This window comes from Hylobates moloch, unplaced genomic scaffold (assembly GCF_009828535.3).
Source record: "Hylobates moloch isolate HMO894 unplaced genomic scaffold, HMol_V3 SCAFFOLD_28, whole genome shotgun sequence".
NCBI classification, from domain to species: domain Eukaryota; kingdom Metazoa; phylum Chordata; class Mammalia; order Primates; family Hylobatidae; genus Hylobates; species Hylobates moloch.
The window spans coordinates 615,130-640,575 of record NW_026652303.1 but is presented as its reverse complement, the minus strand read 5'-3'; the positions used below and the strand labels follow the sequence as shown (position 1 = coordinate 640,575).

The window sequence follows — 25,446 nt, the reverse complement described above, 5'->3', positions numbered from 1 at the left end:
TTTGTAAAATTGGAGAAACCTCTTCTAAATGGGCATGATGGGTGTAAGTCTCTAAAAAGAATAAACACATCCATTTGTAGTTATTTTCTAACACATTCTCTCAGAGTTTCACTCACCCCCTCCCCAAAAAATATTCTGGAGTTTATGGTGCCCAGCATAAATTTCCTTCTAGTTTCTAGCTTTTGAAACATTCTCAATGTGATGTGATTTATTAGTTTATAGGAATCAATCATTTGTTTTCCACAGTTAACCATATTGGCTAGAGCAGAGTTTCCCCAACCTTAATATGCATATAAATTACCTGTGGACCTTATTAAAATGCTAATTCTGATGCAATAGCCAGGGGATGAGACTCCATTTCTAGTAAGTTTCCAGGTGACACTGAAGCTGCTGGTCAGCAGCCTGCTCATCATATACTGAAGGACTAGAAAACTTCGGCTATAGTTATTTGTTTTCTTTCCCTCTCATACACAGGCATTCAACAAACATGCTGAGCATGAACTGTGAATCAGCCACTGAGCTCTCAAAAAATGTGAATTTAAATGTAAGCAGCTTTATGAAGTTTTTTTCTTCATATTTTGCTTATTCCATTCGGTTATGGAAAATAGCCTTCAAAATGCCTGAGGGAAAATGTGATTTACGAATATTTGTTAGACTTGATTGAAAGTAACTAATCTGTTAAGTTATTTGTTTCAAAGTACCATTGAAATCTTGGTGAAACAATCTTCATTAAGCCTTACTAAAAAGAATGCCTTACAGTCTCCCTTCTAACAGAAAAACTCAGCCAGGCAGTTCATTTATGAGAGTCAACCAAAAGTTCATTTTCTTCAACCCTGTCCAAAGAAAGTTGGTTTGGAATTAGATAGATTTGGGTGAAAGTACAACATATTTCACTTACTTGTATGATCCTGGGCAACTTTTATCAACTTCCTGAGTCTCCATTTTTCTTACCTGTATACATGGGTTAATAAAGTTATCTTCCATTCATTTAAAATATATTTATTGAGCACCTACCATGTGTTAGGCACTGTTCTAGCACTTGGGATGAATCAGTGAGCAAATGAACATAGAATTCTTCCTCTATATCTCTTGGATAGAAATAATGCACATTAAGTAGCCCTTGCCACACACCTAACACTGTCTCTATTTAGTAGCTTTCAACTCTTTGATGCTTTCCAAGTAACTCCCAGGTAAGTAAAACTGTCATTTTCTTAAAATTTGAAATCATTTCTCACTTAGTGCTTTATTATATGCCAGACATATTCCAAGTACTTCAGATATGTGTCTAAACTCATTTAATCCTCGAAGCAGCCCAAAAGGAAGATTGGTATGCTCATTTTACAAGAACACTTACTCAGAAAGGAAATTAAGGAATTCTCCAAGATCACAGAGCTAGCAAATAGCAGAGCTGGGATCCAAACTCAGTTTGGCCCCAGAGACCCCACTCTTAACCACAACATCTTGGAGTAATGAAATTAGAACCACCGTAAACAAGTCCAGAAAGGTGCACTTCGTGTACTGAATAGCTCTAAACTGTGTATTAGCTAGGCTTATTGTGCCCTCTGGTGGAAATCCAAGAAAGTAAATGAAAAGGAATATTAAGTGCAATAGGAACAGAAAACGGCGAGTTTACTGACATCCTGAGCTTTTGAAAAGTTTTCAAGCTCATGAACATGGCAGGAAAATCTTCCAGGAAAAAGACATAAGAATACCCAGCAAGAGTCTAAGGAATCAACAGGCCGTAGATGCCTCACATGCTGACTCCACACAGCAGAGTCTTCCGAGTGACAACTGTGCAAAGGAAACTGAAGATAAAATCTCAAGGGATAATATCAGAGTTAGCAATCTTAGTAGAAATAATTTTAAGTAAAAATATATTTATCAGCATGCCAAAAAGCATTATCACGAATCTACTGTACACCACCTTCTCAGGAATGAATTGCTAACAGGAAATGTGATGTTCCTTTCTTTGTACTGCTAGAATTGTCAAGATTCATGGGTTTCTGAGATGATGCCCTCCTAAGGCCTTAGGAACCAGTTCTGCACTCCTTACCCACCCCTTAGTTCCAAGCAAAGCCTATGTGGAATAATATATTATTTCTTTGTTCATCAGACTTTGCAGTCAAGCAATTAAAGTCAATGGGCATTAAATGCAAGTTGACTGGTCCAACTCAACGACTGCACAGCATTTTATATGAAGTTACTAGTGCTGCTCCTGTATACTGGCATCTGAGGAAGGTCGGGAACTGTTACTGTCCTCTTTCCTCTTTCCTCTTCCCTCTTCCCTTTGGTCTCAAAAGTGACAAGCTCCTTGTTGCCAGGAGATTCTCAGAATGACTCTGTCACTATCCCCTGTATTCCCTGTAGTAGTGAGAAACTGTCACCCTCAACTACCTTCTTTGGCTAGGGATTCTGCTTTCTTTATTGAGGTCTCTCAGGAAGATGGTGTTGACACTGGACATTGCTTGTGCATCCATCTTCTGAGAACGTGTGACTTTTATGTAAATGTTAGTTTATCTAGAAAGAAAGAATATGATCTTATATGCCTGGTCCTAGAAAATTAATTTTTCAGTAGAGAAATCCACTAGCATTATACTATATCTACTTGCTTACCCTCCTCCAATTCACCATCTACTTATTTATTTATTTTTTTTAATTTTCATTTATTTATTTATTTTGAGACGGAACCTTGCTCTGTCACCAGACTGGAGTGCAGTGGTGCGATCTCAGCTCACTACAACCTATGCCTCCCGGGTTGAAGCGACTCTCCTGCCTCAGCCTCCCAAGTAGCTGGGACTACAGGCACATGCCACCACGCCCAGCTAATTTTTTTGTGGGTTTCACCATGTTGGCCAGGATGATCGTGATCTCTGACCTCGTGATCCGCGTGCCTCAGCCTCTCAAAGTGCTGGGACTACAGGCGTGAGCTACCGCGCCCGGCCCACCGCCTACTTATTTAAAATGCTTCTAATTTATCCTCTGGAGTGAGAACATTCATCTTTTGAAATACTCAAATATTTTACTTTAAAAAAATAAGTTCATGTAGTCCCAGTGACGCTGAGGTGGGAGAATCATTTGAGCCCAGGAGTTTCAGGCTGCAGTGAGCTATGGTCATGCCACTCACTCCAGGCTAGGCAACAGAACAAGACCTTGTCTCAAAGAAAAAGAAAAAACAAAAAAGTTTAGTTAAAAAAATTAGCACTAGTCCTTAAAAATAAATAACTACTTAGGTGTGTTTAGAACTTGGCTCACTAATGCATGTCTTTCTCTGGGGTGTCATAATCTCTAATGTTACCCCGAGTTTTCTCTTCTGCTATCCTATTAGGTCTTTAAAAAAGCTTTCTATGGAATTTTCCTAACTCTTAGAGTGAAATAGATATTGGTTTTTGTAGTATGAGGAGAAAATAAATTATGACATTTACTTTTTTTCACAGTAGCAAAGGAATTTCTGAAGACATCAGCCTCCCCACTCTGAATTCACACAATAATTTGCTAGTGTACCCCTCAATAGCCCTTACCACTTCTCCAGAAACCACTTAAGCTTCTTGACCATTTCATCGCTGAAACAATCCCAGGACATAATACAATAGGTTGCACATTTTAAAGAGGAGAAAGAACATAAAAAGGGGGGTAATGATTTTCATCATTCAAGATTCCCTTCAGTAATTTATTTGTTCGGATCATCTTGTTAGAAGTAATTTTCCTTCCATTCCATTTTATATTTTGCTTATTTTGCATTTATTTCATTTTATCTTCTATTTTAATTCGTATATATTTTTGGTTTTTCTCCCTGCCTCCTAGACTTTCTTAGGTGGACTTCCCACCTGGCCATACAACCCAGAAACTTATTCACATGATAATTTTCCTAATTTCTTCAAGGAAGGTACATAACTTGTACCATTCTAGATGCCTAGGAAAAATGTTAACTCATTACATATAATAGATGCACTAGGTTATGAAAGCTCAGTTCTCTCCTGGACACCTAGTTGAGAAAGGCTCTGCATTAGACATCACCCAGCATAGTTCATTATACATAGAAGGCACTCAATAAGTGTTTTTGTAAACAAACAGATAAATGAATGGCTCTAAACTTTTAAGTGTGAGCTTTGAATTCATTTTAAGATCCATTCAGTCCACACTTTAACATAATTATTTTCTAGTAGTAAGTTTACTTTATCTGCTTATCTACTGAGGACAAAAAAGCTTTTCAATTCTCAGAAGTAAATAAAATACGAGATAGAAAATTTAGCATCAGATTATTCCAGTCTTATCAAAATTCTAGAATTATTTATTAAGGGACTTCATTATTTTGACTATCGTATATGTACAGATACTTGTAAGCATTAACACTTTGGCCTTAATAAAAGATCTCCAATAGCTACACTTATTTATTTTGTGTCAGAAATTGCATTAGTATTTTATCTGTATTTTCAAATTTCATCATTTTGTTAATAATATCAGATAGACAATATTGCCTTCTCTTTATAAGTATGAAAACTGAAGCTCATAGATGTTAAAAACTTGCCCAAGGCTAAATAGTATGTGGAAAGGTTAGAATTGCAAACCAGAGATATCTAATGGTAAAATATCATTTTTACATTTTGGGACACTATTATCCCACAGGTACTTTGCATAAATAAAAGTTCAGATTATCTAATATATGACTATGTACCCTCTTCTACTCATGGATAGAGTTATCTTTTGCATATTGTCAACATAAAAAGAATTTTATCTGCCAGGCGCGGTGGCTCACGCCTGTAATCCCAGCACTTTGGGAGGCGAGGTGGGCAGATCATGAGGTCGAGAGATCGAGACCATCCTGGCCAACATGGTGAAACCCCATCTCTACTAAAAATACAAAAATTAGCTGGGCATGGTGGTGCACGCCTGTAGTCTCAGCTACTCAGGAGGCTGAGGCAGGAGAATCGCTCAAACCCAGGAGGTGGAGGTTGCAGTGAGCCAAGATCACGCCACTGCACACCAGCTTGTGTGACAGAGCAAGACTCTGTTTCAAAAAAAAAAATTATATTAACAAAATATAGTGGATATTTAACTATCAGTGCTTAAAAGAAAGGAGTGAATAGTTTCTTCCATTTTCACTTTCATTCTAATGACCAGCCACTTCTTTTTATTACTTTGTCTATTCTCTAATCCTCACATGAATATAAAGTCCAAGCCTTTGGAAACCAAATGATAAAGTGCAGCTGGACTCTTTGACTATTATCTTCATTCCTATCTGTCTCCAATAGGTAAATGGATTTGGGCCAAAATATAAGCCTTAGAAACCAACACAAACGAGGCATTAGCAAAGCAAAATTTTGCAAACCTAGACTTACAGATTCTTGAGAGACTTCAAAGCTCAGGATGAAGGGAAAAGTTTACTTCTGAGGAAAGTGAGTAGAGAAGGCATTTGAAAAGGTCACAGCAGGTTCTAATGCAGAGGCAAAGCCAAGTTTAATGGTACTCCATTCACACTCAGAGAAGATGTCTACCTGAATCTATCTAGTCATCCCTTCATTCATTGATTCATTCCAGAAATATTTACTGACCACTTTCTAGGTGACCTTTGTTGATAACAGTAGTTTCCTGTCAGTTTAAGGGCAGAAGCCAAATGAGGAGTCAGTCACTGCAAAACCACGAGGGGTAGGAGTTTGGAAGGATAGTATTACAGTCAATTCAAATGAAATTTGTTCCTTATTTTATTTAGGAAATGCCCTCCGATCTCCGTATCTAGAACTTGACTTGTCTTTTAAAATTATGAGAGATCTGGGTATTAGGTTACTATTAGGTTACCGTACCATGACATATTTAGGTTTTGGTGCCAGAAAAGACTCCTCTGGTACTTATTTATTGTGTGGTCTTAGACCAACACAGTCCAATAGAAACATAAAGTGGGTCATATATAATTCAAAATTTTCCTGTAGTCCCAGGACTTTGGGAGGCCGAGTTGAGCGGATCACCTGAGGTCAGGAGTTTGAGACTAGCCAGGTCAACATGGTGAAACCCCAGGAGAATTGTTTGAACCCAGGAGGTGGAGGCTGCAATGAGCTGAGATCACGCCATTGCACTCCAGCCTGGGCGGCAGAGTGAAACTCTGTCTCAAAAAAAAAAAAGTCTAATTGCCACACACACAAAAAAGTAAAAATAAACAGGTACAATTAATGCTCATAGTGTTTTTTTTTACTCCACTATATCCAACATATCGTTATTTCAACCTGTAGTCAATTTAAAATTACTGAGATTTTGCTTTTCTTCATTCCCTGTGTGCAGTATGTAGTGTTTATTTTACACTTACAGCACATCTCAGTTTGGCTTTGAAAGAGCCACCTTTCAAGTGTGTGGTAGCCACATGTTGCTACTGCATTGCATAGTGCAGATCTAGACTTTAAATATAAGCAGTGGATAAAAATGTCGAAGAGAAACAAGATTTGTGTCTTTCGTACTCAAGACCAAAAAGTAAATTGTTTATATCTTCCTATCCTAGCTTAACACTTCATACAGACTTCATTTTATATTCTGACAATGTACATTGAATAGAATAGCAGTAATATTGTTTCATCCCTTTTTACAGTCAACTTCACATGAATAGACAAATTCAAAAGTATGATGTTATAACAGCACCATCTTGTGGTGTTGTGTTGACATTGCTGAAGCAGAATTGGGGGAAAAAGGGAATAATGCCAAACAATCAAGATAGAATTAGGAGTTTAAGAAATTAGTAGAGGTACTTTTTTTTTTTTTTTGAGGCAGAGTTTCACTCTTGTTGCCCAGGCTGGAGTGCAGTGGCACAATCTCGGCTCACCACAACCTCCACCTCCTGGGTTCAAGCAAATCTCCTGCCTCAGCCTCCCAAGTAGCTGGGATTACAGGCATGTGCCACCATGCCCGGCTAATTTTCTATTTTTAGTAGAGACAGGGTTTCTCCATGTTGGTCAGGCTGGTCTCGAACTCCTAACCTCAGGTGATCCAACCACCTCAGCCTCCCAAAGTGCTGGGATTACAGGCGTGAGCCACCGCACCAGACCTTACACGCAGTCTTTATGGCAGTTCTTCAAGTTGTATATACTGGGTATGACACACTTTCTGGACATAGGACATGAAAATGCTAATTTCCGAATTCCAGATAACACTCCAACATGAGCGTTGGAGAATGGCAAGCAGGCTTCAGTGCTAATATGTTAATATGGTATCTGTTTCACTGAATTGTCTAAGACGAAAGCTGAGAACACCCACAAAACACCAGTGCATATGAACACACTGAGATTTTAACACTAAAATATAATCCCCGCCATTTATAAATACCAACTAAGCTACTACAGGGCTGCCAACCCTAAACTTTCATTAGAATAAAGGCTTCGATGAAGCTGCATCTGCCATTAAATAATCACTCAACCAATCTGAAATTCCAGTTGGTCCCATACTATGTTAGGATGGCCAGATATAACGATGTGAGAACATAGCCTGGTAAGTGGTTTGACCAGAAGTCACTCCAGAGCTGGCCTTCAAGCTCAGCCCATATTTGACCAGGGTAAGCTTAAGAACCTTTCTGAGTCTTGTCATATATTCTTGCCACAATGTAAGCCATCTAATGAATCTTTCAAAACAGACTTTATTTAATTCAATCTAGAAAACACATAGGTCTTCTTTGGATGCTAGAATACAAAGAAAGAAGTTTCAGTAAGCTTGAAGCTAGTACAGGGACTTTCTGTAAAGAATGAATAATTTTTAAAAGTAGAATATATATCACAGGAACCATGAAAATACATCTAGATGTTATCTATTCTCCCTTATGTAACAGGCTCAAAATAGTCCATTTTTGTGATTAGACCAGTCTTAAACCTATTTTGGCCTGGGGAGAGTGAGCTCTTTTTTGAAGAACACTCTATACAGCCACAAGGTGGCTGTCAGCCTGTACCTAAGCCACTATCAATTCCACTTCAAACAATTACATGTCTCAGAGTCCTGGGGAAGACCTAGTCTTTTCAATATTAGTTACTATAGCAAATCAATAGACGTGAGACAGCTGCTCATCTTTCTCTTGCCCAATTCTCCTAGAAGGGTGGGCCCACTCCTATTAGTTATTTATTCCTGCATAACAAGTTATTCCAAAACTTAGAAGCTTAAAACAACAAATGTTGGTTGGGCACAGCGGCTCACACCTATAATCCCAGCACTTGGGAGGCTGAGGTGAGTGAATCACTTGAGGTTAGGAGTTTGAGACCATCTTGGCCAACACAGTGAAAACCCATCTTTACTAAAAATATAAAAATTACCTGGCGTAGTGGTGCATGCCTGTAATCCCAGCCACTTGGGAGGCTGAGGTTGCAGTGAGCCGAGATTGCCCCACTGCACTCCAGCCTGGGCAAAAGAGCGAGATTCTATCTCAAAAGCCAGGAATTTGGGAGCAGTTTGGCTTTGTAGTTCAGGTTGCACTCAGGATGTCAGCAGGGACTAAAGTTGCCAAAACGCTTGCCTGGAGCTAGAGAATCTGCTTCTAAGAAGACTCACAGACCTAGTAATTAGCAGGAAGCCTCAGTTTCTCTCCACTCAGGACTTCCAAAGACCTCAGTTTCTCATAGTGTAGGCCTCTCCATAGGCTGCTCATAATTGACAGCTACCTTCCTGCAGAGTGAGTGATCTCAAAGAGAAAAAGAGAGGCAGAAATCACAAGGTCTGTTATAATCTAGTCTCAAAAGTGACATGCCATCCCATAGACCAAACATGATACAGCATGGGAGAGGATTACACAAAGATGTGAATACCAAAAGGTTGGGATCTTTGGAGACGATTTCAGAAGCTGACTGCCACAGTCTCCTCTGGTCCTCAGTGACTCACATCCTTCTCACAGGAAAAATACACTTACCCTTTCCCCAGACTCTCAAAAGTTTGGAAAAAACTTATATTATCCTGTTATAGCTTCAGCTCAAAAGACAGAATCACATTTAAATTAGGTCCTGGTATAGATGAGGCTCTTCAGGTATGTTCCTCACATACAATTCCTCAAGTATGGTTCCTCTCAATTTAAAAATCTATAGACTATGGCCGAGGCGGGCGGATCACGAGGTCAGGAGATCGAGAACATGGTGAAACCCCGTCTCTACTAAAAATACAAAAAATTAGCCGGGCGTGGTGGCGGGCGCCTGTAGTCCCAGCTACTCGGAGAGGCTGAGGCAGGAGAATGGCCTGAACCCGGGAGGCGGAGCTTGCAGTGAGCCGAGATTGCGCCACTGCACTCCAGCCTGGGTGACAGAGCAAGACTCCGTCTCAAAAAAAAAAAAAAAAAAAAAATCTATAGACTAAAGGGATAATTTACCTGTCCTTCATATACCCAACATACAATGGTGGCACAGCCAGAGGAGTGCCCTATGATCAGGAACAAGTCAAAGATGTCTACTGTTATCACTTATATTCAACATTGTATTTGAAGTTCCAGCTAAAGCAATTAGACAAGAAAAATAAATAAAACCCACCCAAACTGCAAAGGAAGAACTGGAATCCTTATACATTGCTGGTGGGAATGTAAAATAATGTGCTGCTGTGAAAAACAGTTCAGCAGTTCCTCAAAAACCTAGACATAGAGTTACCATATGACCCAGAAATTCCACTCCTAGGTAAACCCAAGAGAAGTGAAATCATATGTTTACACAAAAAACTTGTATATGAATTTTCTTATAAGCAGTATTCATAATAGCCACAAAGTGGAAACAAGTCAAACATCTATTAACTGCTAAATGTATAAACAAACCATAGCATATCTTTACAGTGGACTATTGCTTAGTTAGAAAAATAAATCATGTACTTATATATGCTACAACTTGGATGACCTTGAAGACATTATGTTAAGTGAAAGAAGCCGGGTGTGGTGGCTCACACCTGTAATCCCAGCACTTTGGGAGGTCAAGGCGGATGGATCACCTGAGGTCAGGAGTTCTAGACCAGCCTGAACAATATAAGAAACCCCATCTCTATTAAAAAAAAAAAATACAAAAATTAGCTGAGCATGGTGGCACGTGCCTGTAGTCCCAGCTACTCGGGAGACTGAGGCAGGAGAATCACTTGATACAGGGAGGTGGAGGTTGCGGTGAGCCAAGATTGCACCACTGCATTCCAGCCTGGTGACAGAGCGAGACTCCGTCTCAAAACAAAACAAAACTTAGGAATTTGAAGAATTCTCAGCCTGGCCATGTGGTAGAGAATGAAAGAATATTTTCAGGAAAGGGAACCAAGAGTGTGGCCAAGTAACTGATTGATAAGGAGATTCGTATGGATAGAACAAAGCCAGAGCTATTAATTAGGACAATGGGAGAATAACCTCAAACGTACTTTGGAGATTACTAGCATAGCCCCTCCTATCATAGGCCCAGAGTGTCATGATCTGAGGGAAGGAAATCCTGCAAAAGAGAGCCTAGGGTGCCCTGAAGATCTTGGAGTTTACTTCCCAGGGCTGCCTCAAGTCTCTGCTTCCCACATTCTCATGCAGCACTCCTTGACCACCCCAGGTATGGTTTAAAGGGGTTCAGGTGTGGCTTTGGCTCCAGCTTCAGAAGGTGTAAGTGGCAGTATCCACATGATGTTATGTCTGCAGGTGTGCAGAATGCAAAAGTTGTGGGGGAATGGTTTCCTCCACCTAGATTTCAATGAACATCAGGGACAACCTGGGAATACAGGCAGTAGATTGTTGCAGGGCTGGAGCCACCATCGAGAGCCCCCACTAGGGCAATGGCTAGTAGAGCTATAAAGGTGGGTCCACCCCCAAGACACCAGAACTACAATGTGCAACACCAGCCTGGGAGATCTGCAGTCACCTGACTCCAACCTATATACCCAGCAAAGCCGTAGGAGTGGGACTAGCTGAGGCCTTAGGGGCTCAACTCCCACCCCAGTGTACCCAGAAGGTGGGACATAAAGCCAAGGAAGATTATTCTTGGAGCTTTAAAATTTAATGTTGGCCTGGCTCAGTGACACTCATTCCTATAATCCCAGCACTTTGGGAGGCAGAGGTGGGTGGATTGCTTGAGCCCAGGAGTTTCAGAGTAGCCTGGGCCACATAGCACAAACTCCTATCCCTATATTAAAAAAAAAAAAAAAATTGTTGGGGATAGTAGTGTGCATCTGCAGTTCCAGCTACTCTGGAGGTCAAGGTGGGAGGATCATTTGTGCCTGGAAGGTTGAGGCTACAGTGAGTTGTGATCTAGCTACTGCACTCGGCCTGGGCAACAGAGTGAGAGCCTGTCTAAAAAAATTCAATTGATAACATTGTTTACCACACTGGCTTTTGGACTTACTTGGGACCAGTTATCTCTTTCTCCTTGCTTATTTTTCCCTTTCGGAATGGGAATGTTGATGGTGATTGTGAATCCTAGGTTTTTGTCTTCTAGGTTAAAAGAATTTAAACAAGAGACACACAGCAATAAACAGCATGAAGCAATATATTGCAAAAGAATAAGTATATTCTGAAAGGTAGGTGCAGAAGCAATAGTACACCCTGAGAGCTGAGTCACAGTAGGCTGCTAGAGAGTGAGACAGCATTGACTATTACACAGGAAATTCTCTTTACGGAAGTCTTACATGATCATTCATAAGGGGGTGGGAAAAGGCACTGCTATTGGGTTGGTGCAAAAGTAATTGCAGTTTTTGCTGTATTTTTAATGGCAGAACCACAATTACTTTTACATCAACCTAATAGTAAGTATATTACAGGTGGTTCTCTGGGTACACATGCTCAGTAGCTGTATATGCTTGCTTTGTTTTTGTTTTTGTTTTTGAGATGGAGTCTCACTCTGTCGCCCAGGCTGGAGTGCAGTGGGGCAATCTCGGCTCACTGCAACCTTCACCTCCCAGGTTCAAGCAATTCTCTTGCCTCAGCTTCCCACGTAGCCAGGATTACAAGTACGTGCCACCACACCTGGCTAATTTTTGTACTTTTGGTAGAGATGGGGTTTCACCATGTTGGCCAGGCTGGTCTCGAACTCCTGACCTCAAGTGATCCGCCCACCTTGGCCTCCCAAAGTGCTGGGATTATAAGTGTGAGCCACTATGCCCAGCCATTGTTTATACACTGTGGGTCCCATTCACATCTTAAATCTCCTCCCAGTGGTGTGTTTTTTACTACTGTAAAGAGCAATGAGTCAGTCTGAGGACAAGTAAAATTAAAATGTGCATACTGTCTACAGGATAAATTTCCTGGCCAGGCGCAGTGGCTCATGCCTGTAATCTCAACACTTTGGGAGGCTGAGGCGGATGGATCCCTGGGTCAGGAGTTCGAGACCAGCCTGGCCAACATGGTGAAATTCCGTCTCTACTAAAGATACAAAAATTAGCTAGGCGTGGTGGCGCATGCCTGTAGTCCCAGCTACTCAGGAGGCTGAAGCAGGAGAATAGCTTGAACCTGGGAGCCAGAGATTGCAGCGAGCCGAGATCATGCCATTGCACTCCAGCATAAGCGACAGAGCGAGACTCCATCTCTAAAAAAAAGAAATAAAGAAAAATTCCTACTGAGGATAGTTCCGTGCTTGATTATGAAGCCACTAGTGAGTGCTCTTTGTTTGCTTGTTTGTTTTCCAGAGTGCTAGGGTTTTATCACAAATGGAGTTGACTGCTAGAGAGGCCCTTCTCCAATCTTTCTTCTGTACCCTCTTCCCTCCCAAAGACATCGCTCCAGGGGAAGTCAGTAGGCCATTAGGAAGGAGGAAATATGGAGAGTGAAAAGGGGCACTGCTTTTGCCAACATCCTCTGAAACAACCACTGAGTCCTTTGGGCTCCAGTTGAGAATCTTCTAGTGGAAGAGGTTTAGCTCTCATCTTCAAGGTCCTTCATTTCTACATCCTGGGGGGCTTCTGTCTTCTTTTGCATTTTGAGCTGTGGTTCGATAGTCCTGGCTGGCTTTGAGGGGCTTGCGTCTCCATGGCTGCCTTCTCTATCTGGGCAAGCCAGATCTGCTGGAGGAGTTTTCTATGCTTCTTCCCCTACAGAGTAATGTTGGCACGTGCACTGGATGCCCGCTTCTTGAGGTGGTGCCGCCTGATCAGCGCTTGGTCTATCACAGCCCCGACCACCCAGTGCCTCAGATGCTGCTCGCGGTTCAACACCCGCCTGCGCTGATCAGCTTTTTCTTCAGCTCGGTTCGGCACCAGTTGATTTTTCCCCCAGGATCCCCCACAGTTGCTCGGCGACGCCAATACGCGGTCCGTACGCGGAAGCCTGGGGTTTCTTGTATTGGTGTGGTTTCCACGTCCCGAGGACATGGTTGTGGGGCTTGCTGTGTTGATGGTGCAGTCGCTGAGTCCCAAAGACATGGTTACTTCCCTGACTACCTATCTTGCCTCAGGAATGTCTATGCTATGCCTGTCCCACCACTGTATTTTGGAAGCACATAACGCTTGGAAGTACATAACTTGCTTGATTCCACAGGCTCATGCCTGAAGGAAATTGCCTCCTTGCCATCCTGCCTTGACTTTAGTCTATATCTGATTTAGATGAGACTCTGGGCTTTGGACTTTTGAGTTGATGCTGGAATGATTTAAGACTTTTGGGAGCTATTAGATGAAATGCATGCATTTTGTAAGAAAGACATGAATTTTGGGGCCCAGGGGCAAAAAATGCTATGGTTTGAATGTGTCCTCAAAAAAGCATGTGTGGGCTGGGCACCGTTGCTTACACCTGCAATCTCAACATTTTGGGAGGCCAAGGTGGGAGGATTGCTTTAGCCCAGGGGTTCAAGATCAGCCTAAGTAACATGGTGAGACTCTGTCTCTACCAAAAAAAAAAAAAATCATAACAAAAAGTTAGCTGGGCATGGTGGTGTACACCTGTAGTCCCAGCTACTGGGGAGGCTGAGGTGAGAGGATCAATTGAGTCTGGGAAATTGAGGTTGCAGTGAACCATGATCGTACTGCTGTACTGCAGCCTGGGTAACAGAGTGAGGCCCTCTCTCAAAAATAAATTAATTAAAAGCACTTGTTAGAAACTTAATTTCCAATCTAATAGTGTTGAAAGGTAGAACCTAATAGAAGATGTTTAGGCTATAAGGGCTCCACCACTTATAAGTGGATTAAGGTTGATTATAAAGGGGCTTGAGGCTGCAAGTTCAATTTCTTGCCCCTTTTTGGAGATGGAGTCTAGCTCTGTCACCCCCAGGCTGGAGTGCAATGGCGCATTCTTGGCTCACTGAAACTTCCACCTCCCAGGCTCAAGCAATTCTCCTGCCTCAGCCTCTGGAGTAGCTGGGATTACAGGCGCATACCACCACACCCGGCTAATTTTTGTATTTTAGTAGAGATGGGGTTTCACCAGGTTGCCCAGGCTGGTCTTGAACTCATGACCTCAGGTGATCCGCCCGCCTCGGCCTCCCAAAGTGCTGGGATTACAGACATAAGCCATTGTGCCCGGCCTTCTTGCCTTTTCTTTGCCCTTTTGTCATAAAATAGTGCAGCAAAAAAGGCCCCTGTCAGATGTCAGCCCCTTGATCTTGGACTTCTCAGCCTTCTGAACTGTGAGCCAATAAATTTCTGTTCATTATAAATTACCTCGTTTCAGATAATCTGTTATAGCAGCACAAAACCAAGTGAAAAACTCGGTGAATAACCCTATTAATATCTTATTGAATTCAGTTTACTAGTATTTTGTTGAGGATTTTTGCATGTATGTTCACCAGAGATTTTGGCCTGTAATTGTCTTTTTTTGTAATGTCCTTAACTGGCTTTGATTTCAGTAAAGTTGCAGGATACAAAATTAACATATTAAAATTAGTATCATTGCTATACACTAACAACAAATATTCACAAAAGAAATCAAGAAAACAATCCTATTTGTGATAGCATTAATGAAAATCTTAGAAATATATTTAACCAAGAATACAATTAACCAAATACATTCGGTGTATGAGAGATCCATACACTGAATACTATAAAACATTGATGAAATAAATTTAAGAGAAAAACAAATGAAAATATATACAGTGTTCATGGATTGGAGGAATTAACATTGTTAAAATGTCCATATTACCCAGTGATCTACAGATTCAATGCAATCCCTGTCAAAATTGAAATGACCTTTTCCCAGAAATAGAAAAGAACAACCCTAAAGTTTGTATAGAAAAACAAAAGACCTCAAACAGTCAAAGCAATTTTTAGCAAAACAAAGCTGGAGGCATCACACTACCTGACTTGAAAATGTACCAAAAAGCTATAATAATCAAAACAGCCCATACTGTCATAAAAGCAGACATACAGACCAAAGAAATAGAAAACAGAGCCCACACATTTACAGTCAACTGATTTTCAGCAAAGCTGTCAAGGACATACAATAAGGAAAGGACATTCTCTTCAATATGTTGGGAAAAGTAGATATCAACACACAGAAGAATGAAATTAGACCCTTATCTTGTCGCAAGTACACAAGTCAAATCATAATGCGTTAATGTCTTAAATATAAGATCTGAAACTATAAAACCACTAGGGGAAAACAGAGGGAAAGAGCTTCTTAACATTGGATTTGGCAAAAAATTTTTGGATACAACCCCAAAACCACATGCAACAACAGCAATATTAGACTAATTGGATTGCACCAAACTAAAGAGCTTCTGCACACCAAAGGCAACAACCAACAGAGTGAAGAGACTATCTATGGGATGGGGAGAAAATATTTGCAAACCACACATCTGATAAGGGGCCAATATCCAAAATATTTAAGAAACTCAAACAACTCAATAGCAAGAAAACAATCAGTTTCAAAAATGGGTAGGAACCTGAATAGATATTTCTCAAAAGAAGACATGTGAATGGCCAACAGGTATATGAAAAGATGTTCAACATCACTAATAATCAATCAGGGAAATGCAAATGAAAGCCACAATAAGATACCATCTCACTAGAATAGTCTTTATCAAAAAAAAAAAAGATAACAAGTGTTAACAAAAATGTGGAGAAAAGGGAACCCTAGTACATTGTTGGTGGGAATGTAAATTAGTATAATTGTGTTGGAAAACAGTATGGAGGTTCCCCCCAAAATTAAAAATAAAACTATTGTATGATTCAACAATTCTCTTTCTCAGTATATAACCAAAGGAAATGAAGAGATATTCCCTCCTCCATGTTCATGTCGGTATTATTCATAATAGTAAAGACATGGAGTCAACCTAAGTGTTTATCAACTGATAAATGGATAAAGAAAATGTGATATATATATATATATATATATATGGCATGATACTATTCAGCCTTATGAAAAGAAAGATATCTTGCCTTCCACATGGCAGTCTTGCAACAACATGGATGAATGTGGAAGACATCATCCTAAGTGAAATAAACCAGGCACAGAAAGACAAAAGACAAACTGAATGATCTCACTTTTATGTGAAATCAAGAGTAGAATGGAGGTTACCAGGGACTAGGGTGGGTGATAGTGAGGTGGGAAATGGAGAAATATTGGTTAAAGGATAAAAAGCTTAGTTAGACAGGAGGAATAAGTTCTGGAGATCCACTGTGAAGCATGGAGGCAATAGTGAATAATAATGTATTGTATATTTGAGGACTGCTAAGAACATAGATTTTAAATGTTCTCACCACAAAAAAAAGATAAGTATGTGAGGTGATGGATATGTTAAATCATTCTACAGTGTGTATGTGTGTGTACATATATCAAAGCATCATGTACCCCATAAATATATAGAATCATTTGTTAATTAAAAATAACCTTAAAATGACAAAAATAAAGATGTTTTCACATGTACAAAGGCTGAAAAAAATCAAAGACCAGCTGATCTGTATTATAAGAAAAATTAAAGGAAGTCCTTCAGGCACAAGGAAAGTTTTATCAGATAGAAATATATTTATTTCTACCCAAATGAATGAAGATACCAGAAATGGCAACTGTGTGGGCAAATACAAGTATAAGAAAACTTTCTCATTACATAAATATCTTAGATGATAAAAAAACAAAAATCACGTAGTGTATGTGTATATTTGTGTATATATATATATACACATATATAATGCACTAACATGTATGATAATAGCACAAAGCTTAGAGGGAAGAAATAGTACGGCAGTTGTATACTATATATAAAAGGATACAATAATATTTGGAGCTAGTCTCAAATAAGTTAAAGAGAAATACTATAAATCCAAAAGTAATAGCTAAAATCACAAAATAGAATTATAGCTAATTAGCTAATAAACTAGATATAAAGGAACCATAAAAATAACCAAAAGATGGCAAAAAAGAGAAAAAAATGGAACAAAGAACAATTACCAAATAGAAAACAAATATCAAGAAGGTAGGTTTAAATCCAACCATATCAATTATCCCATCAAGTGAAAATTGTCTAATTATCTCAAAAGACAAACATTTTTGAAGTAGATTTAAAAAAATAAATGAATACTTGACTACATGCTGTCCGTAAGAAACACACTACCATAGAAAACTACAAAAAAAACGTTAAAAATGGATGAAAAAATATACTATGCCAATATTAATTTCAAAAAACAAAAACAAAACTGGAGCGCTTATTTTAATATAAAACAATGTAGATTCCATAGAAAAGCCACATCCAGGGATAAAAAGGTCATTTAAAAATGATAAAGTGTTCATTTTACTAAGAGAACATAATAATCTTAAATATTTATGCAACTAATGACAGCGCTTCAAAATACAAACAGCCTCTGACTTACAAATTTTCAACTTTACAATGTGCAAAAGGGATACACATTCAGTATGCTTTTTGACTTATGAAGTTGTGCACAGATAAACACACTGTAAGTTCAAACAGTGGGTGTATCCAGACATAACCACATTGTTGAGGAGCGTCTGTACTTAAAAGCAACAACTGATAGAATTACAAGAAGAAATAGACAAATCCACAATTACAGCTAGGGATCTGAATACTTCTCACTCAATAATAGCACAAATAGATAGACATCAGTGAGGGTATAGAAGATATGGAGAGCACTATCAACCAAGTTGAGCCAATTGATATTTATAGGTCATTTTACCAAAGAACAGCAAAACACACCATATTCCCTTCATAGAGCATATTATAGGCCATAAACAAATACTCAATAAATTTGTAAGAATTGAGTAATACAACTGTTTTCTCTGACCACCATAAAATTAGAAGTTAATAAAAAGATATACGAAAAATTCCAGAATATTGGAAAAGTAAATAACAGACTTATACATAACCTACACATCAAAGAAGAAATCAAAAGGAAAATTATAGAACACTTATAAATGAATAAAAAGAAAAGGACAAAATATCAGATTTAGTGGTATGCTGCTAGAATAGAATTTGGAGGAAACTTTTAGGACTAAATATTTATATTAGGAAAGAATAAGGGTCTGAAATCAATGAACTCAACATTTACCTTAAGAATCCAGAAAAAGAATGTAGAAAAAGGACAAATTAAAGTCCTTCAGGCACAAGGAAACAGAAGAAATAGAACAAAAAATCAATTATAAGGAAAAATAGGGAAAAATCTGAGACCAAAAATGAGTTATTTGAGATCCATCTAAGTGATAAACCTGTAGTCAGACTGATCAGTATAAGAGGAGAAAAGACAGAATTTATCAATATTGGAATGCAAGAGATGACATCAGTACACATTCTATAAATATTAAAGATACTAGAATATTGTGATGACTTTATTCCAATAAATACAATAAATTAAATTAAAAATGCATTGAAATATACAAACTACTAAAGCTCACTCAAGAAGAAATAGATAACCTGAATAGCCCTTTATCTATTAAAAAACTGTATTTCAAACATCTTTTTACAAAGAAAATGACAGACTCAGATGGTTCCCTTGCACAATTCCAGCAATAGCAAGGGAAGAAATAATACCAATTCTACACAAACATACAGAAAATTGAAAAGAAAAGAATATGTCCCAAAGACATTGTATGAAAACTACAGACCAATATTCATCATAAATATAAATACAAATTCTTAACAAATATATATTTATACATATTTAAATATATAATAATGTTTAAAAAGGATAATACATTGTGATGAAAGTGGCATTAACCCCAGGAATGCGAGATTGCTTTAACATTTGAAAATCAATCAATGTGATTCATATTAATGAATCCAGAGAGAATAACCATATGGTCGTATGAATTGATGGAGAAAAAAAGTTGACAAAATCCAACAGCCATTTCTGATAAAAATTCTCAACAAACTAGGAATAAAATGGAACATCATCTTGATAAGAGGATATGTGAAAAACCTACAGCTAACATCATTCTGAATGTTTTCCCCTAACATCTGGAACAAGGCAAGGGTATCTTCATCAACATTTTTTATTTCTATTTTACTGGAGGTTTTAGTACAAATTGGCAAGGAAAATAAATACAAGCCATATAGATTGAAATGGAAGAAATAAAACTGTATTTATTTGTAGAAGACAAAAATCACCTACAGAGAACAAGTGATAGACTTTCAGTTATAACTGAGGTTTGCAAGGTTGCAGAATATAAGATCAATATGAGAATAAATTGTATTTCAATACATTAGCAATAAATCATTGAAAATTGAAATTAAAATGCCATTTACAATAGCACAAAAAACAGGGATAAATCTGATGTAAAGTGCACAAGACATACAATGAAAAGATAAAACTTTGCTAAGAGAGATTTTGAAATATGGAAATCAGTGGAAGAACTCTATGTTAACGGACTGAAAAACTCAAGGTTGCTAAGATGTCAGTTCTCTATAAATTGATCTACAGATTCACTGTAATCCCTATCAAAATCCATCGTGTTTTTATAGAAATTGGTAAGCTGGTTATAAAATCAATGTAGAAATGCCAAAAAACTACGATAGGCAAAACAACTTGGGGAAAAAGAGGGAAAAAAATTTTTGGCAGAAAAGAAATAAAGTAAAGAACTCTCATTACCTGATTTCAAGACTTACAAAGCTACAGTTATCCAGGCAGTGTGGTTTTGGAGTTCAGGAGACAAAGATATTAATTAAACAGAATAAAGTCCTGAAATAGTCCCTCATATGTATATAAAACTGATTTTTGACCAAGGTGCAAAGGTAATTTGGTAAAGAAAGAATGGTCTTGTCAACAAATGGTGCTGAACAAGTGGATATCCACTTAGATCCACATATTCCACTGTATTTCTTAGATACATCACCAAAAGTGTGATCCATAAAGGAAAAATAGATAATTTGAACTTTATATACAAAAATTTCCAAAGACACTGCTAAGAAAATGAAAGACCACCAGGCGCCGTGGCTCATGCCTGTAATCCCAGCACTTTGGGAGGCCGAGGCAGGCAGATCACGAGGTCAGAAGATCGAGACCATCCTGGCTAACATGGCGAAACCCCCTCCCTACTAAAATTACAAAAAAAAAAAAAAATTAGTTGGGCGTGGTGGCGGGCGCCTGTAGCTCCAGCTACTCTGGAGGGAGAATGGCGTGAACCCGGGAGGCGGAGCTTGCAGTGAGCGGAGATCCCGCCAGTGCACTCCAGCCTGGGCGACAGAGTGAGACTCCATAAAAAAATAAATAAATAAATAAATAATAATAAAAAAAGAAAATGAAAGTCAAGGCATATGCTGATAAAGCACCTGTATCCAGAATATATACTCTCAAATCTCAACAATGAAATAACACAATTAAAAAAGGGAAATAACTTTTTTTCAAGTTCTCTCATGAGGTTGCAAAAGCAAGTAATTTTAACGTATCACCAAAATGTATGGAGGCAAATAACATGAAAGATGCTAAACATCATTAGTAATTAAAGAAGCGAAAATTAAAACAGGATACTACTACACACTCATTAGAATTACTAAAATTAAAAAGACTAACAATACCGAGTTTTGACAAGAACATGAAATAAATGGAATTCTCACACACTACTTGAGAACATACAATGGCACAGCTACTTTGGAAAACACTTTGTTATTTTCTTAAAAAGCTGAAAATACGTGCAGCATACCATTTAACCTTTCTACACTTATTTACCCGAGATATGAAAATATAACCACTTACAAAGACTTGTTATGAATGTTTACAGTACCTTAGTTTTTTTTTTTTTTAAATATATTCTTTAACTTCTGGAGTGCATGTGCAGAACGTGCAGGTTTGTTACATAGGTATACACGTGCCATGGTGGTTTGCTGCCCACATCAACCCGTCACCTACCTTAAGTATTTCTCCTAACGCTGTGTCCGGAATTGGTGGTTTCTTGGTCTCACTGACTTCAAACATGAAGCCGCGGACCCTCGCGGTGAGTGTTACAGTTCTTAAAGGCGGCGTGTCCGGAGTTTGTTCCTTCTGATGTTCGGATGTGTTCAGAGTTTCTTCCTTCTGGCTTCACCCAGTGCATCCCGCACCAGGGCAGCAGGTGGAGCTGCCTGCCAGTCCCGCGCCGTGCGCCCGAACTCCTCAGCCCTTGGGTGGTCGATGGGACTGGGCGCCCTGGAGCAGGGGGCGGCGCTCGTCCGGGAGGCTCGGGCCGCACAGGAGCCCACGGAGGAGGAAGCGGGGAGGCTCAGGCATGGCGGGCTGCAGGTCCCCAGCCCTGCCCCGCGGGAAGGCAGCTAAGGCCCCGCGAGAAATTGAGCACAGCAGCTGCTGGCCCAGGTACTAAGCCCCTCACTGCCCCGGGCTGGCGGGCGGGGCAGCGGGCAGGCCGGCCGCTCGGAGTGCGGGGCCCGCCCAGCCCACGCCCACCCGGAACTCGCGCTGGCCACCACGCGCAGCCCCGGTTCCCGACCACGCCTCTCCCTCCACACCTCCCCTCAGGCTGAGGGAGCCGGTTCCGGCCTTGGCCAGCCCAGAAAGTGGCTCCCACAGTGCAGCGGCGGGCGGAAGGGCTCCTCAAGTGCCCACAAAGTGGGAGCCCAGGCAGAGGAGGCACAGAGAGCGAGCCAGGGCTGTGGGGGCTGCCAGCAGGCTGTCACCTCTCAATGCTATCCCTCCCCCAGTCCCCCAGCCCCAACAGGCCCGGGTGTGTGATGCCACCCCCTTCCCCTCATGTCCATGTGTTCTCATTGTTCAACTCCCACTTACGAGTGAGAACATGTGTTTTGTTTTTGTTCTTGTATTAGTTTGCTGAGATTGATGGTTTCCAGCTTCATCCATGTCCCTGCAAAGAACATGAACTCATCCTTTTTTATGGCTGCATAGTATTCCATGGTGTATATGTGCCACATTTTCTTTATCCAGTCTATCATTGATGGGCATTTGGGTTGGTTCCAAGTCTTTGCTATTGTGAATAGTGCCGCAGTAAACAGACGTGTGCATGTGTCTTTATAGTAGAATGATTTATAACTCTCTGGGTATATACCCAGTAATGGGATTGTTGGGTCAAATGGTATTTCTGGTTCTAGTTCCTTGAGGTATCGCCACACTCTCTTCCACAATGGTTGAATCAATTTACACTCCCACCAATAGTGTAAAAGCTTTCCTATTTCTCCACATCCTTTCCAGTACCTGTTGTTTCCTGACTTTTTAATGATCGCCATTCTAACTGGCGTGAGATGGTATTTCCTCGTGGCTTTGATTTGCATTTCTCTAATGACCGGTGATGAGCTTTTTTTCATATGTTTGTTGGCTGCATAAACATCTTCTTTTGAGAAATGTCTGCTCAGATCCTTCACCTACTTTTTGATGGGGTTTTTTCTTGTAAATTTGTTTAAGTTCTTTGTAGATTCTGGATATTAGCGCTTTGTCAGATGGATAGATTGCAAAAATTTTCCCCCATTCTGTAGGTTGCATCTTCACTCTGATGATAGTTTCTTTTGCTGTGCAGAAGCTCTTTAGTTTAATTAGATCCCATTTGTCAATTTTGGCTTTTGTTGCCATTGCTTTTGGTGTTTTGTTCATGAAGTAATTGCCCATGCCTATGTCCTGAATGGTATTGCCTAGGTTTTCTTCTAGAGTTTTTATGGTTTTAGGTCTTATGTTTAAGTCGTTAATCCATCTTGAGTTAATTTTTGTATAAGGTGTAAGGAAGGGATCCAGTTTCAGCTTTCTACATATGGCTACCCAGTTTTCCCAACATCATTTATTAAATAGGAAATCCTTTCCACATTGCTTGTTTTTGTCAGGTTTGTCAAAGATCAGATGGTTGTAGATGTGTGGTGTTATTTCTGAGGCCTCTGTTCTGTTCCATTGATCTATATATCTGTTTTGGTACCAGTACCATGCTTTTTGTTACTGTAGCCTTGTAGTATAGTTTGAAGTCAGGTAGCATGATGCTTTCAGTTTTGTTCTTTTTGCTTAGGATTGTCTTGGCTATGCGGGGTCTTTTTTGGTTCCATATGAAATTTAAAGTAGTTTTTTCCAATTCTGTAAGAAAGTCAATGGTAGCATGATGGGGATAGCATTGAATCTATAAATTACTTTGGGCAGTATGGCCATTTTCATGATATTGATTCTTCCTATCTATGAGCATGAAATGTTTTTCCATTTGTTTGTGTCCTCTCTTATTTCCTTGAGCTCTCAAGGAAATAAGTTTGTAGTTCTCCTTGAAAAGGTCCTTCACATCCCTTGTAAGTTGTATTCCTAGGTATTTTATTCTTTGTAGTAATTGTAAATGGGAGTTCACTCATGATTTGGCTGTCTGTTATTGGTGTATAGGAATGCTTGTGATTTTTGCACATTGATTTTGTATCCTGAGACTTTGCTGAAGTTGCTATCAGCTTAAGGAGATTTTGGGCTGAGACGATGGGGTTTTCTAAATATACAATCATGTCATCTGCAAACAGAGACAATTTGACTTCCTCTTTTCCTAATTGAATATCCTTTATTTATTTTCTTGCCTGATTGCCCTGGCCAGAACTTCCAACACTATGTTGAATAGGAGTGGTGAGAGAGGGCATCCTTGTCTTGTGCCGGTTTTCAAAGGGAATGCTTCCAGTTTTTGCCCATTTGGTATGATATTGGCTGTGGGATTGTCATAAATAACTCTTATATTTTGAGATACGTTCCATCAATACCTAATTTATTGAGAGTTTTTAGCATGAAGTGCTGTTGAATTTAGTCGAAGGCCTTTTCTGTATCTATTGAGATAATCATGTGGTTTTTGTCATTGGCTTTGTTTGTGATGGAATACGTTTATTGATTTGCGTATGTTGAACCAGCCTTGCATCCCAGGGATGAAGCTGACTTGATCATGGTGGATAGGCTTTTTGAGGTGCTGCTAGATTCAGTTTGCCAGTATCTTATTGAGGATTTTTGCATTGATGTTCATCAAGGATATTGGCCTGAAATTCTTTTTGTTGTGTGTCTGCCAGGTTTTGGTACCAGGATGATGCTGGCCTCGTAAAATGAGTTAGGGAGAATTCCCTCTTTTTTATTGTTTGGAATAGTTTCAGAAGGAATAGTATCAGCTCCTCTTTGTACCTCTGGTAGAATTTCAGCTGTGAATCCATCCCTTCCTGGACTTTTTTTGGTTGGTAGGCTATCAATTACTGCCTCAATTTCAGAACTTGTTATTGGTCTATTCAGGGATTCAACCTCTTCTTGATTTAGTCTTGGGAGGGAGTGTATGTCCAGGAATTTATCCATTTCTTCTAGATTTTCTGGTTTATTTGCATAGAGGTGTTTATTCTCTGATGGTAGTTTGCATTTCTGTGGAATCGGTGGTGATATCCCCTTTATCATTTTTTATTGCATCTATTTGATTCTTCTCTTTTCATTAGTCTGGCTAGCGGTCTATTTTGTTGATCTTCTCAAAACATCAGCTCCTGGATTCACTGAATTTTTGAAGGGCTTTTCATGTCTCTATCTCCTTCAGTTTTGCTTAGTTCTTTCTTGTCTTCTGCTAGCTTTTGAATTTTGTTCTTGCTCCTCTAGTTCTTTTAGGTATGATGTTAGGTGTCAATTTTAGATCTTTCTGCTTTCTCCTGTGTGCATTTAGTACTACAAATTTCCCTCTACACACTGCTTTAAATGTGTCCAGAGAATACCAGAGAATCTGGTACGTTGTGTCTTTGTTCTCATTGGTTTCAAGGAGCATCTTTATTTCTGCCTCAATTTCGTTCTTCACCCAGTATTCTGGAGCAGGTTTTTCAGTTTCCATGTGGTTGTGCGGTTCTGAGTGAGTTTCTTAATCCTGAGTTCTAATTTGATTGCACTGACAGCACCTTACTTGTAATAGCAGAAAATGGAGTAAAGAGCCAAACATCCATCAACTGGTGAACTGGTATATCCAACAGCATACTGCCTTGTAAGAAAAGAGCATTAACTACTGATGCACACACACAGATGAATGTCAAAATAGCCTTCAGTGAAAGCAAACTTTGACTCCATTTATAGAAAATCCTTGAAAAGTCTGCAGTGACGAAGATCAGTGATTGCCTGGTAGTTGACAGGAGGGACCCTCTACCTTAGGTTTTTGTTGAGATGAAAGGCAATGCCCTTAAACTTCTTTGGGCCCAATTGATAGCATCCGAGGCCCACCTTTGAATCTTTGGAGGGCCTAGT

The 25,446-nt window shown here is 39.5% G+C and overlaps 1 pseudogene; it reads right to left on the bottom strand.

Moving 5' to 3' along the window:
• Positions 1 to 12,790: 12,790 nt before the first annotated feature.
• LOC116463152 (uncharacterized protein C11orf98-like) lies at positions 12,791 to 25,181 on the bottom strand (annotated as a pseudogene).
• Between the last annotated feature and the right edge of the window lie 265 nt (positions 25,182 to 25,446).